General features: G+C 40.0%; 1 protein-coding gene across 6 annotated transcripts in view; it reads left to right on the top strand.

The window, feature by feature from the left end:
- The window catches only part of shank3a (SH3 and multiple ankyrin repeat domains 3a), a 307,884-nt gene continuing 291,684 nt past the window's right edge, over positions 1-16,200 (top strand). For all 6 annotated transcript variants that reach the window (XR_002195651.2, XM_020040539.3, XM_020040541.2 and 3 more), the window contains exon 1: positions 1-89. The gene's annotated coding sequence lies outside the window, so the exon portion shown is untranslated. The remainder of the gene's footprint in view (positions 90-16,200) is intronic.

The following is a 16,200-nucleotide window of genomic DNA, read 5'->3' as shown; positions in this document are numbered from 1 at the left end:
TACCAGTGTGATCTTCAACTGTGTCTAATAATACCGCTTAGATATCACGTAGTGAGGTGGACACTTGGGCTAGCAGAAAGGAGTTTGAGGTATGTTTGAAGTCTGTCTCTGTGTTGTCACTGCAAACTTTTGGTGTTGTGATAGGACTGTAGAAACTGATGCCAAAAAGTAGACATCTTGTGTGTGTATGCGTGTTTGTGTGCTTGTGCACGTAGGTTTCTGTGTTTATAAACCCGGCTGTTTTCTCATTTTGAATGTTTAATATAAAGGAAGCTTGTCCCAGTAGCTGAGAAAGAAGATCAGAATTGTCCACACTCCATAGTGAAGCCCACTTCCTGCTCCCTGGTATGACATCATCTTGTCTAATCCTTATTATGTCATTGTAGCTCAGATGGATGTGTTAGTCTCTGTGGTGGTGGTGGGAGTTTGTGCTTTGGTTCGAGCAGTACTTGTCCTGATCGGCCAAACATTTTTGAAAGAACATTGTAGTTAATTTGGAGAGGTGATCAGAAATCTGCTACCTTGGTTTTGTCTTTTGTTGGTTTCCTCTCCACTCACCTTATCTGATTTCAAAAGGTGTCAACAGGGAAACTTGTAGTAGACGGTGAGCGTAGTTAGTAATAAGGTGTGTTTTATAACAGGAAACAAGGTTTTCTTTATCAGGATATTTCCTAACTGAAACAGAGTATTAGCAAAGAGCTTGTTTCATCCACCTGGAGAGCAGACGTTTTCAGGGTTGCCAGTAGTTGCAACAGCTACAGAGTCAGAAGGCTTTAGATCATTATATATTTAGTTATTTTCACTGAAGTTAGATTTCAATGGGACTGGTTTTGGTGACACAGATTTAGCCTAAAGATTTAGCCTAAATAGAGTACTCTATTGAGCTTGATTTTTAAGTCCTAGATTAGGCTTAATCTGTGTCTGTGATATCGGCCCCAAGTGACTATACTCACATATTTTTAAAGCTTAAGAATCTTAACAATATCAAAATGACTGTATTTTTGTTTTGTTTACAGGCTGGTTACAAGCTAAAGCTAACTCAAGCTATCCTAACTATTACAGCACACAACACTTATACAATTTTGTTATATCCGATGTAAAATTAAGAGCTTATTTGACGTGTCTTTCTTGTTCTGGACATGTTGATTTTGACACACAAGCTGCGTTACAAAGCTACTGTGTTTTGTTGACCAAAAGTGAGTTCAATGTCGGTCATGAAAGGTAGTATGCAGGCTTACACTGCAGCTGAGCCAGGCTGTCAAACCTAAATGAAAAGGAATACAGCTTAAGGCTGCTGCTAACTAATGCAGCTGAAATAACGTTGAATATGTTCCACCAAAAGCTGACTAACTAGCAGCTGAGCTACATGACTTTTCACAATTAGCAGCTGCCTCCTCCTGCCAGCTGCTGCAATTTCAACAGAAGATCAAAAGCAGCTGTTTGCAGAGTAAACATGCTGACAGGCAGGCAGTTTGATGTTTGATCATTTTGGGGCAGTATGCTTCCAATTATATGACAATTTTATGACAACCCGTTTCTGTCAAGTAGAGTTGGCAGATATTATTAAAGCTTGCTTAATGTTAGCTAATTCTTTAAAAAATAACGTGTTGGTTATGCATGTGAAAGATGGTTGAGTTTAGATCACCAGTCTTTTGAATGTAGTGACTAAAGAAATGTGCAAAGGAATATTATTTGCATTCCTAATATTTGTACATTTGGTTGGGAGATGCTAACCAGAATGGATATATTCTTAAAATTGCTGTGTGACTACTGTTTCTGCCTAACAGCTGATTGCTGTCATTTCAGCATCACAGGTTTTCTTTTTCTTTCTCACTCACATCCTCTGATGTGTCGTTATTGTTGCTTTTAGTGGTGGAGTTAAGCTACTGAGACTTAGTGAGCGTTGTAAAGCGGTTGTTGTGGCAGGCAAAATAAGTTGTGCACTATGAGTTTTATACATTGTGTTTTTTTCTTCCTGAGCCTAGGTCTAAAAGCCGCTGTTTACCGCCGATAGGTGTGCTTTGGAGCTTAATTTGTGAGGTTGTGTACACAGTACAGTTCAGTGTTGGTGTACTAGGACGTCCCAGTTGTTGCCGTCAAATTGTTTTTTATAGACCAGATAGATAAACAAACATGCAACCTGAAAACTTCCTTCCCTGTCTGTCCTCATTTAGGGATCTAAATGTCTTCTATTCACACTGCCCTTGATGGGGAACAATTTTCACCGCCAGAGAGAATTAAACGTTTTTAAATGTCGTTTGGGGTGTGCGTGGACGAGCCCATCCGTGTGCTTGTTTGCATGCATGTGCATCGGTGCGTGTGAGAGAGAGAGAGAGAGAGAGAGAGAGAAATAGGGCGAGAGAGCCTGGTTGGATAAAGGCCTAAACAGCCTTTGCAGTCAGACCCTAAGCCTACTCTGCTTAAGAGCTTCTCTCATTATCAACCTTATCATCTGGGCAATTACCGCTACTTCCTGCTAACAAACTGTGTGGCATTTGGATTCAATACTTGGTTGAAAGTCATTATCATTATTGGGTGATGAGTAGATTCTGTGAGCCAGAGGGAGACAGGTGAAAGACAGAAGAGTGTGAAGGAGAGTCAGAGATGGAGGTAGGGAAAAAGGAGGTGAGTGAAGCAGGGAGGTTGGTGGGGAAAGCGAGGGAAGGGGTTGTATACAGCATGTAGGGAGAGAGAAGAGTGAGGTGGGGTTGGATTTTGGGTAAGTAAGTGGGTAGGTACAGTAGGTAGGTGGTTTGGTATGTTGGAAGTAGGTTGGATAAGTACAGTGGCTCTCAAAGGTATTCACACCCTTTGGACAGAAAAAGAAACCAGGCAAGGAACCAGTTCATCCCTTTTAATCGCCCCGTGATTAAAAGGGATGAATATTGTTGCCCCTAGCTGGATTCGATCTTATGTGGCAGACTGTGTCTTCAACCACTACGCTATTTAAACAGAAGGTGTTGTTGCACGTGATTTGTGTGTGGTTCAAGGTTCAAAAGGTTTATTTGTCATTTGCAGTAACAAGTAATGGCAATGAAATGCTTGGTTTTCCTACTCCCGATAGTGCAGTTAAAAGTAAAAAAGTAACAGTAATTATAATTTAGAAAAATAAGATAACACAATCAATCAGTAATAACACTATACAAAAAACACAATAATAATAACTATTCAACTATACAATCGTAGTGCAATGTAAAAGTGACAGGTGTGCATGATATAAGTGACAGGTGTGCATGGACTATGGATGGAAGGGAAGAGGGGTTCCCGAGTTGAGCAGCCTTACAACCTGTGGAAAGAAACTGTCCTGTAGCCTGTTTGTTTTGGACTGAATACTCCAGTACCTTCTGCATGACGGCAGCTTGGTAAACAGTCCGTGGCATGGGTGGCTGGGATCTGTAAGGATCCGTTAGCTCCTCCTACTACCCCTCTCTGTGTAGAGATCCTGCAGGGATGGCAGGTCAGACCTTGTGATGCTCTCTGCTGTTTTAATCACCCTCTGAAGTGCTTTGCGGTCAAGGGCAGTGCAGCTGCCATACCAGGCAGTGACACAGTCAGGATACTCTCGATAGTGCATCTGTAGAAGTTGGTGAGTTTCCTGGAATCCATACCAAATGTCTTTATTCGGTGTAGGAAGTCGAGTCGTTTCCTGGTCTTCTGCACCACGACGTTAGAGTGATGAGACCAGGTCAAGTCCTCACTGATGTTGATCCCGAGGAACCTGTTGTTGTGAACTCTGCAGAACCATTGATGTGTATGGGGGCGTGGTCTCCCCGCCGCTGCTTCCTGTGATCAACAATCATCTTCTTAGTTTTGCTGATATTGAGCTGGAGGTTGTTATCCTGACATCACAAAGTCAGTGACCTCACTTGGTCTCTGTAGGCTGACTCATCATTGTCAGAGATCAGGCCTATGATGGTGGTGTCATCAGCAAACATAACATAGTTCTCACATATGTGTTCCTTTTGTCCAGATGAGAGAGTGCAGAGTGGAGGGTCAAAGCGATGGCGTCCTCTGTGGATCTGTTTTGTCTGCAGGCAAACTGTAGCGGGTCAAGTGTTGCAGGCATGGAGGCTGTGATGTGTTTTAACTAGCTGCTCAAAGCACTTCATGATGATTGGTGTGAGTGCTACAGGGCGGTACTCATTCATGTAGAGGACTTTTAGCTTTTTTGGCACAGGAACAATGATGGACTTTTTGAAGCAGGTGGGGACCACTGACTGACGTAGCGATAAGTTGAAGATATCAGTAAAGACATCAGCCAGTTGGTCAGCAGACAACCTGAGATGTTGTCTGGTCCAGGAGCCTTGTGGGTGTTAATCTTTTTTAGGGCTTTGCAGACGTCTGACCTGGTCGTTTGGAAAGGGTAGCCATCCTGGTCCATTTGAGTATTCATGCCAGGGATGATGTTTTCAAAGTGAGCATAGAAAGAGTTCAGTTCCTCTGGGAGATACTTCCCCCACACTGCCTGTATTGCCTTTATAATCAGTGATGGTTCTCAGACCACTCCACATGTTCCTGGTATTGGAGTCCTGGTAGAGAAATTCAATTTTGACTCTATATTGACTTTTTGCAGTTTTTATTGCCTTCCTGAGATCATACAGATCATAATTGTCCATGCTGTTTTAGCCTCTGCCTGTAAACAGGGAGCAACAGTATCGACGTGGTCTGATTTGCCGAAAAGCAGGACGGGGGAGGGCCTTATATCCGTGGGGAAATGGAGAATAAACATTGTCCAGAGTGTTTTTCCCGCTTGTTGGGAAGTTGATGTGTTTTTTAAACTTCGGTAGGACTTTCTTCGGATTGGCGCCGTTAAAATCACCAGCAACAATAAAGGTAGCCCCCGGATGTAAACATTCAAGCCTATCGATAACTCGAAAAAGTTTGTCTTACATTAATATAGCTACTGAAGCTTGTAGCCTGCAAAGTTATAGTCTATCTATATAGTACCTATAATGAAAACAATGACTCCTGTCACTCCATGGCTGGTTCGTTCTTTTAGAAAACAATGACAGTTGAATGGCCAACCACTACACTATGTGAACTGAAATCGACAGCAGTATTTTCCTTGTTGGTGCAGCTTATCTATCGCAATTTTACCATAAATAGTTTTATTTTAGGCTTACTATAACATAGCTATTAAAGCTTGTAGCCAATGAAATTTTAGTCGATTCTGAACAAATCCTAATGCCTAATTTGTTCTGTCCCTGGCGAGGATCGAACGCTGGTTGTCTAATGTGACAGTCCGCGTCTCTAACCACTACAATATTTAACAGTGGGTGGTCAATCAGTCAGTCAGTCAATCTGGCACTATGGGGTCTGGAGAGGGCATTTAATGTTTGATGTAATATTCTACTGACAGATGATTGAGATGTGCAGTTTGTCTGTGCTGCATGGCTGCATTTTCCCTTTGGCCAAGTAGCGTAGAGTTGTCACAACCTTGATGTCCGATGTTGTTAGGTTGTTTCTGTTTGTTGGTGAGTTGACTGCATACCTAGATCTACTATGATCATAATACCCTTGTAATTAAGGTGATACCTTGTTAAAAGCTTAGTATCATTAAATGTTTCTAAAATGTCAACCTGATTATGAGGCGGATTGCAGGCAGCAGCCCTTTTAGGATTGTTTGTGACCTGGTCTTAGTGACAGTTGGACATGCTAAACACGGTTATGGGGGTTAGCCATAGCCTCCCTCTTACTGGAATTATAGAGGAGTTACTTCTGGCCACTTACAGCTGTACCCGACAAACCACGACTAATATGAGTCAAATGGAAAGGTGTCTGTTACCTATATAGTAATTGATTGATGTTTACAAGGAGCTGTATGTTGGATGGTGCACATTCTGGAAGGGGTGGCTCATTTGATTGTTAAATGGAGTAGGATTTTGCTTTCAGATCCCATGAAAATAATGTTCTTTTTTTATTTTGATATTCAATTTGTGGGCTCGTTTGCTTGTTTGTGTTTGTGTACGTGCTTAGGTACTTCATCCCCTCAAGAGTTTAGATGGAGATAGATAGGGCAGAATGACAACATTGTGAATGTTTTGATACTGTTATTACGCAGTCAAATAATTTCAGTCTGATATTGAACTGGGCAGTGGTAACCTTCTCATCCTGTTCCTTCCTTTCTGTATCCCTGGTTTCATGGTGAAGTGCTGCTGTTTAATATTTTGAATATTGCATATCTTGACTGGGACCTCAGAAATATCATCATCTTCGTGTGGGGGCTGCTGCCTTGAGCTTACAGAGCTGCCATACTTAACCACATAGGACTGCCATCTTTATCATCTTGCTTCTTCTTCTACACCACTACCCAGCACAGCTTGTGTCTAGTACCTACTGTACACTCACCTTTAAAGCACAATTTGAAACAATAATCATTAAATTACACAAACGTTGTGCTGGTTAGTGGAAGAAAATTAAAAAACATTCATGCTGTTATTAAGCAAGCTAAAGCTTTGGCAATAATACTGTATTTAACTGCACTAGTTATTGCTTTATTACTGTGTATTAAAGCACATTATTAGACTACATTATTACTGTACTGCAATATGTATTAGAATATTGCTGTATTTTTCAGGCACCACTGTCACATTATAATCTTGAGTAGTCCAATAATTTATATCAGGAGTATTTATATCAGGAGCTTGGTTAACAGACCAAGCTCAGTTAACAGCTTGGTCTGTTAACTGAGCTTGTTCATTAGATGACTGTGAAGATAATGTCCCGCTTTTCTTATGAATTCGATTTGAAAACTACTCCTGTACTGCACTAGTTATTAGGCTACATTAAACTCTATTTTACTGCTTTTGATTTACATTATTACTACACTTTACTGCTAAAGTATTGTTGTACTTATGCAATAACAAGGGCAGTTACATACAGTAATAATGTAATATTTAGTTAAGTAACGTTCAGTGAAATTGTAATAAACGGTGCGCAACAAAGTAATAATGTAGCCTGATAACACTTTAATTTCAGTACAGTAATAATGTGATAACTAGTGCAATAATGTACAGCAGTTCTGTAATAACTAGTGCCTACAGTAATACTTCAGTACCTAGCGCAATAACATATACTAGTAATACAATAACTAGTTTAGCACCCTACTGTAATAATGTTGTAACTAATACAATACAGTACTAATGTAATAAATATGTCAAAAGTTACTGCACTAGTTATTAGCTAATCTTTGTACTTTTGCTCATTAGTTTTTAACTGAATATTACATCACTAATTATTGTTTTATTACTGTATTATTGGACTAATTATTGCATTATAAAAAAATTGATTATTGCATAAATAAAAAAAAAGGATTAAAAAAAACAAGTTTAATGAGCAGTTCATTTAAAAAAAAAAAAGCATCTGTTTTAGTCTGTTTTACTTGCTGTGAGCTGCTGGAGGAGCTGAGGGAAAATGTTTGTTTTTGTGGGTGTCTTTTTTTTGATGACGCTAACCATGTCTTAGGAGAGGATGAGGAAACTGTTAGACAAAAAAATGTAAATGGCTGATGGCTTTGAAATGATTAATGCTGATTAACGGTAAAATCTCAATATCAAACACAAACGTTTACATATAACACACACTCATATACACACAAAATATCACAGACAACAGTGTCACACAGACTCACACACAAGCAACAACAAGCACACAGTTGGAAATCTCAATATAAAGCTTTAGCAACTCAGTGTGCTAATTGTTCCAGCAGCTGCCTCAGTAGAAAGGATTAGCATTAGAAATGTGGCATAATGGTGAAACATGCTCCAAGTCCACAACTAATTGAGTACCTTATCTTACTTTCATCCCTTCTCTTGCTCTCCAACTGTATCACTTACCTGCCAACACTTACCAGCCAAGAGCTGATTTGCTTACCACAATCTTAGGAATAACTTGAGTATTAACATTGAACGTAAGAGATACTTGTGATTACATTAGTATGACTTACATTAAGATGATGAGGCCTAGGTGTCTTAATAGTCTGACTCTTTTTCTTCTTCTTCTTTTTTTCCCTTATCAGTAATGTAATAATAATTTTGAAGAAGAACTCTCATATATTCTCATATATCTCTAAAATGACTTCCTACCGATAGTGAGAGAGATATGGAGATGGACCAAGACTTAATGGGGTTCAATTCAAATAGCAGAGGCCCATAATGATGAAGGTACCAATGCACGTAGTCTGTGGTTCGTGCTAAATAAGTTCTTATCCGAATTCTGACATCTTTAGAGTTAGAAATAAGTGCAGAAAGTCTCCATATCCTCCAGACTGGATGTCTGACCTGTGTTAGCTTTGACACCTGGACCACTGCTCTGTGTGTTGAGCCTTCAGTCCAGCCCCCTGTGGCCAAAAAGCAGACACCCGCTCTGAGCAACTGACTACATTAGATTAACAACTCTTGGCTAATTCATTATGGGTTTTAACTCCCTACATGGAAATTATAGTTCATGCTTCACAACACTGATATCAGCTATATAAGACATCAACAAAATCATCGGCTTTCATTTAATGACCTTTGTAACATTCTACACATTGCTTGTACCCGGGCAGATGAATACTCTTGGAACACGTCAGAGAAAGTGGCGGGTTCGTTGGAGCAGTTGAGGCAATGCTTTAGGACGCATAGAAGGTCAGAGAGCTGAGGCAGTCGCTGGAACATAGATGGCCTGTTCTTGCTGTATTAGGAACCCGCAGACAGACCCACCGGTTCCCATAGGTGTAGCGTCAGAAAGTAATCAGAGAGAATAATTCAGAGGAACCTCTCCTCTCATCCCCCTTAGTGATGTCATTACCCTCAAACAATGTTAATTACCTATCCCTCGCTGATACTGGGGACCATGATGGTGTTGTGTTTGTGTGTGTGAACAGGTAGTGCGGCTGCTTCTCCGCCAAAAAGGCACCTTGAAATCATTTAAAGAGCTAAAGCTACAGGAACGCTCCAGAGCTCACTGTTGAATCAATTAAACACAAATCTTTTCTGGATATTGACTGGAACGGCGCAGTTTTGTTGTTGTTTGTTCTGTGTGTGGGGGTGTGTGTGTGTGTGTGTGTTTTTGAGTGTGCCCAGCCGTAGTGTTGGTAGAGGTGAGTGTGATAAAAGCTCAGCAATTAAGCAGTACAGAGATTAGACATGTTGGTATGACTGTATCAAATGTCTGCTCTCCACAGCTAAACACCCTCTTTTTTAGGTTACATACATAGCAGTATTTCAGTATTTTTTTTTTGTACTAACAAATACTTCAGAACATAAAAACACTGCCACCATACAAAATTTCATTTTGAGTGTCTGTGTTTTAAACTGAAAACAATTTCAGCGTACCATTTGCTGTAATATGACAGAATTGCTCATGAGTTTGAAATGTGTACATTTATTTTTTAACAACATGTTAACCCACCCATCTCTTTAAGGACTTCCTTGTTAGCCCACTCATCTATTTAAGGATTACCATGTTAGTCCACCCTTCTTTTTAAGGACTACCATGTTAGCCCACCCATTTCTTTAAGGACTACCATGTTAGCCCACCCATCTTTTTAAGGACTACCATGTTAGCCCATCCATCTTTTTAAGGACTACCATGTTGTCCCACCCTTCTTTTTAAGGACTACCATGTTAGCCCACCCTTCTTTTTAAGGACTACCATGTTAGCCCACCCATTTCTTTAAGGACTACCATGTTGTCCCACCCTTCTTTTTAAGGACTACCATGTTAGCCCACCCTTCTTTTTAAGGACTACCATGTTAGCCCACCCATTTCTTTAAGGACTACCATGTTAGCCCATCCATCTTTTTAAGGACTACCATGTTAGCCCACCCATTTCTTTAAGGACTACCATGTTAGCCCACCCTTCTTTTTAAGGACTACCATGTTAGCCCACCCATTTCTTTAAGGACTACCATGTTAGCCCATCCATCTTTTTAAGGACTACCATGTTAGCCCATCCATATTTTTAAGGACTACCATGTTAGCCCACCCATTTCTTTAAGGACTACCATGTTAGCCCACCCATTTCTTTAAGGACTACCATGTTAGCCCACCCATTTCTTTAAGGACTACCATGTTAGCCCACCCATTTCTTTAAGGACTGCTATGTGAGGCTATGTTTACGGTCGGTAGTTAGGTAGTTTAGTAAACATACATCCTAAAGTTGACTTCTTTAATTATCACATTGTTGTAAACCAATGATATTAACTCAAGTATAAGTTCATATACTGATGGAAATGATGCAGTGAAGAGGTTAATTTTACTTCATTACCAGTATAGTATCTATGTAAAAACAAGAAACCAAGCAAGCCTAGTTCAGCCGGCCCGCAATAGAAACCGTTGATCGTGGCTGCCCTCTCGCGATTCAAACCCGGGTCACCCACGTGAAAGGCTGTGTCTCTAATCACTACACCACAGAACTGAACACTTACCAGGTGTCAGTGTAGCCTCTTGACAAGAAATAATTGTCACACATTAACATCATGTCAAATTTGAATGTTTCATTAGACACCATTAACCGTTGGGTTAAACTGAGTAACGTTTCTTATAAAGTTTACCTCCACCACAAATAGTATCTATGAACTATATGGCTTTTGCCACTGGCCGTTTTAAAAGCTTATTAGCCAGTAATATGTCACTAGACGCCATTAAGCATTGTGTTAAACCTAGTAGCATTTTTTATTAAGTTTACCTCCACTACAAATAGCATCTATTAACTATGGGGCTAGTCTGTCATTTTATGTTTAATATCCGTTCCAATATTGTGCTTGTCTTTTCTTTTTTACATACTAGATTGTTAACTATATGGCCTTATAAAGTTCAATAATGGCTTTTATTGTGATAATGAAAACCTGAGTGCTGCCAGCATAATATCCTGGTGCTAAAATAACGGTAATGAAGCCTTGTTTGGCCATCACTGCAGTAAAGTTTCAATTTAGGCTTCCCGTAGCTACTGAAGGTTGTAGCCAGCAGATCCTCTTTTGCCACCGGCCATTTGAACACCTAATTAGCCATTCGTAAATGACATTGAAATAGTATCTAGTGACGATAACAGACTTTTTTGTCAAGTGAAAAAACGAGAGAATCGTGTAGCCAGCGAAGTATTTGCAGGCAAAAAATTGTAGTAAAAGACGTGCTGTAAAAGGAGACATATTAGTGCCAGTTGTTAAAGAACAATAATGGTTATACAATAACAGTAATGTTCATGCAATAACAATAACGGTTATGCAATAAAAATAATGCTCATACAGCTACAATAATGGTAAAACAGTACCCTCCAGCCACACCTAGCTAAATCAATAGGTGTCATACTTCAGCTATATTGAGTCTTGTCATATCCAGTTACACCCCTTGAAAAGTAGAGGTCTACCTTACAGCTCTCTTTAAGAATCAGGTCACATATCTTCTGTTATAAAAGAGGATGACCATAAATAGCAGTCTAATCACAGTCTGCATTTCAGCAGCAGTTGTATTTGGTTTCAGGTTACTTCAGCAGAATCTGTGAAAGATCTGGTATTTTGATCTCTTGCTCCTAATATTATTAATAATATGAATCGTCATCATTCTGATCCGAATCATGATAACAAAAAAAGGTTATGTCTCGTCTTGAGTGTAATTATACACTGTGGCTCCCCTTTGTTATAGTCCGTCATTTTGTGAACTTTTAAACCGCCAGATAAGCTATGTATATAGTCGCTTTCCTTAAAACCCAGTGAGTATATTATATGGATTAATACACATTTTAAAGTGTTGGTCTATCGGTCTACCAAGATGTCTAGTTGGGGACAGACCTAATATGATTTTATTTCTGTAATCTTATCTCAGTTATGTGTGCGTTTATGCGTGTGTGTGTGTGTGTGTGTGTGTGTGTGTGTGTGTGTGTGTGTAAGATGAAAGGGAGCCAGTCTCCTAACATACATATTTGTACGCTGGACGTAGGGAGCCTGCATGCATATTTATTTTCTTTCCATAGCTTGGCTGGAGCCATGGTGAAAATCATTAGACCTCTTGGCGTAATATCTTTGGCATTGGTCTTTCTACAAGTAGATTATACAAGGTTCTAGACTTGATTCAAGCTTTTGCCTCATAATTCACCTGAATATGTAGGGATCTTTCCCATCATATTTTCTTGTTTCACTCGCCAGATTCCTTTTGTTCTTCTGTTCATCCTTGTTTTTCCTCTCCGTGGTTTTGATCTTCTCCCCTCTTCGTCGTGTTTATGAACAGAAGCCGAGAAAAATTGCCATACTCACTCTTTATTTACCCCTCTGGGAAAGAAGGGGAATCGGGTTTTCATTTTTCACTTAAACACACACACTCATACAGGCATGCATGCACGCGAACACACATACACACGCACGCATACACACACACACACACTCTGAGCAAGGTGTCTCAGCTGCATCACGGCCAATCAATAGCCTCTGGAGAGAGTAGGAGATGAAGTGTTCATTTCTCTAAAGCTGCTATAATGGCCTAATGCCTCGGCCTCATGGCCCGCTGAGAAATGTGTGTGTGTGTGTGTCTTTGTGAGTGGGACAATGTAATACTTTCGCCTCACTGCCCACAGAGAAATGTTTGCGTGTTTGTGCCCTGCCTGCTTGTGTGTGTTAGTGTTTTGTGTTGGAGTTGCGGTGTCATCTAGGGAAATGTCATAAATGAATTGAAAGCAGGGAGGAACATGAAAATGAACAACATGTTTCTGATGGTCTACATACTGCGACAACTTCACAGGGGAATTATGTGGGCCTGTTTCCTCCTGTGTGTCTGGTGGGGGGCGCGGTTATATCCCTTTGACACGAAGATTATGTTTGGTGCTTATTGTCCCTGGTGTTGATTTATATTGATCCACCCCCCCCCCATTTTTATTCCATTTTGTTGGAGATCAGCTTTTGATTGCTTTTCTTTTTTCAACCTACTTGTCAAATTATGTCATAGTTGAAAACATTTCACATAATCCATCTTTTGATGGAACCCTAAAAAAGTAATTAAGTGGCTTTCAAACTAAATGTGAGTAGTTTGAGCTTCCAGTCCAGTTCAATATGCGTATGAACCATTATCTGATAGCAGTGAGCGTAGTGCAAATGGTACTTTGCTATAGGTGAGCTGATGTTGAGCTGAGGTTTTTAGAATACTCAAATGTTGGCACTTGTCTGTCCTCTCAAGCCATGCTCTCTTCCCATGTCACGTCTGTCTGTCTGTATGTTTGATAATGAAGTTATTTCTAACATGTCCCATTAAATCCACCATGATGAACCACTCTCAGCTGCTCAAGGCCCAGTTACAACCATGTCACGGCACCATAATAGGCAATACATGAAGGAGTGACTGTATTAAAATCCATATATTTTTGAGTGTGTGTGTGTGGTTAGATGGGTGGACATTTTTATGCCATGTTGTGAATTTTCTACATAGTATAACTATTTTTATTTTTTACATCTATTCATAACATCTTCTCAATGCAAAGTCATAAGCAAAGTCTCTGTTTTTACAGCACAACAACCCAATAGGTAGTATTCCAGAAATCTAAAGCAAAGCCTCACTAAGATGTTGAGACACACACACACACACACACACACTCACACACACACACACTCACACACACACACATACACACACACTCACACACACACACACACACACACGTACATGTCAAACATTCAGGCTAACCACCTGACACTCACACATGTCCCTTGAGCCTTAGAAATATCAGAAGTTAAATGAAATCATAAGCTACAGATACTCTAGGTACTTGTTGACTTCAAATAGGCTGGAGGACTGTAGCGTAATGTCTGACCCAGATCTGCCACGGGTAGACAGCAGGAGTGCAGGCTGTGTGTGGAGCCGGACTACACAAAGCCTGACTCTTACCTTGATGGAGTGGAAAGTGGGTCAGTCCACTGCTCATCTGCATACACACACACATGAACATGCACACATACATACATACCCGCACACACATGAACATGCACACATACATACACACACACATGAACATGCATACATACATACACACCCACATACACATGAACATGCATACATACATACACACCCACACACACGAACATGCACACGTACATACACACCCACACACACATGAACATGCACACATACATACACACCCACACACACATGAACATGCACACGTACATACACACCCACACACACATGAACATGCACACATACATACACACCCACACACACATGAACATGCACACATACATACACACCCACACACACATGAACATGCACACATACATACACATGAACATGCACACAGCAATGCACAAGTACATACACACTTTGCATCTCTGTTGGCACACTGTTAACCTGTCTATAATGTTTACAATGTATCTCACTCCATTAAGTTTTTTTCAACCCGCTCTTTTGAACGGTCTTAATTTCATCCCTTCCTCTCCCTCTCTCTACCTCCCTCACATGGCCCTGCTATGTTCTGCTGTCTTAAGCTCAGCGATCCAACACCGAGGGCTTTAAGGCCAATGTTGGAGTAAACACTGTGAAATATTAATGAGTGTTCAGAGAACGCCAGGCCACAGCTCCAGCAATATAATAGGAGCAGGAAATTAACAGCTATACTATACAGATACATATTAACCTCTCAGTTTCACATTATGCCCTGCAATCCTGCACACATAATCAAAGCAATTATTTATTACAAGGACGCACACAAGGTGTGCACTGTAAGTGTGTGGTAAGGTTTCCTGACAGACAGTTTTAATAAAATTATGTTCTGGCCAAATTGTCTAGGACTTACAGGAAATTTATTTTATCATTACTTGTCATTAGTGTCTAGGTTGTTGCTCCAAAATCATAATGTATTAGGCTACATATTACTCAGATTAATGAAATGACTTACTACTCAGTGAGAAAATACATTTGTTGCTTTACTTTTAGATTACTTGGGCATTACACAAACTGAAACCCCAAAGGCTGCACCAGGAGCAGAGGTGTTTCACCTCATGTAAGGTGAAAATGTTTTGTATAAAATAACATATCAGATATAATTAAATAAACATTTGAATAGTATGTCATTAGGCTACACCTTTGCACACCCGGATTAGCCTCTCCAGCAAACATATTGGTAAAAGTTTAAAATCACCTCTGAGAAGTGTTTTGACCAGCAGGCTAAAATCTGTTCTTAATCTGAGGGTAGGCAAAACCAAAAAATAATGCAAGATCAGGTAGACTGTATCACGGTCAACACAACGTTAACAGTAATGTACAGTCAGGTCTCACACAATCAACATTTTTTTATAGGATATCTCTTTAGGTAGTCAATACACACTCATCATCAGTAAGCTATAACCTGACACTTATGTGACACTAATAGTCATAAAATAATGATTGTAACAGTAGAGATGCCAAGATAAATAATCCCTATTAAAAAACAGGGTGTGAGATATCTGCATCTGATTGCCTTGAATCGGGTTCAAAGCCTGTTAACCGCACTGTTAGTAGTGAAGTAATATTCCAACTCCAAACGGCCTGACCAAAAAACATTGTGAACAATATCTCTTGTTTCAAGTCCATAAAAGACAAATGTAACATTCCCTCACCTCAGTAACATTGTCACTGATGTGGACATGCTAGCTAGCTACAGGATTTTAGCAATCTCATATCTAACTCCCAATTTCTATTCAAATACTTGGTAGGAAGACTTCCCCATCATATGGACAAATCGAGCTGTACTGCTGTGGCCGGCCTGCTGTGCCAGTGAGATCAAACTCTCTCTCTCCCTCATTTGGAGCACCTGTTTGTTATTATCACCTGTGTTCCTGGTTACTGTCCCTATTTAAGTTCCTCCTTCCCTAGTGTTTCCTGTCAGTCAATGTATGGCTCCGGTTCCTCTATAATATTGTTCTTCTCTTGTTTTAGTTTGCCTTAGTTCTTAGTTATTTTTTATTAAAAGTCCACTGTTCTCCCTGTGCCTGTTCAGATGAACTGTTTAGAAATCTCCCACAAATCATATGTTTCCCTGGCTGCTTCATTAAAGGGGTTTTACTGTACCTGTTATTTCCTGATGAATAACCATATTCTGGATATGATTTCTGGTCAACACATTAATGAATTATACACCCAATGCATATTGAACAACAAATTGTGAAATGACCGGTAAATCAGCATGTTCCTGGTCACTTTGGCCTCACATTTTCCTAATGGAAAGTCTAGGGTGTCTGTGTGTCGTTATGTGTGGTTATGT

This window comes from Esox lucius, chromosome 19 (genome assembly GCF_011004845.1).
Source record: "Esox lucius isolate fEsoLuc1 chromosome 19, fEsoLuc1.pri, whole genome shotgun sequence".
Classification (NCBI taxonomy): Eukaryota; Metazoa; Chordata; class Actinopteri; order Esociformes; family Esocidae; genus Esox; species Esox lucius.
The sequence above is the reverse complement of the archived record's forward strand: the minus strand, read 5'-3'. Positions and strand labels throughout refer to the sequence as shown.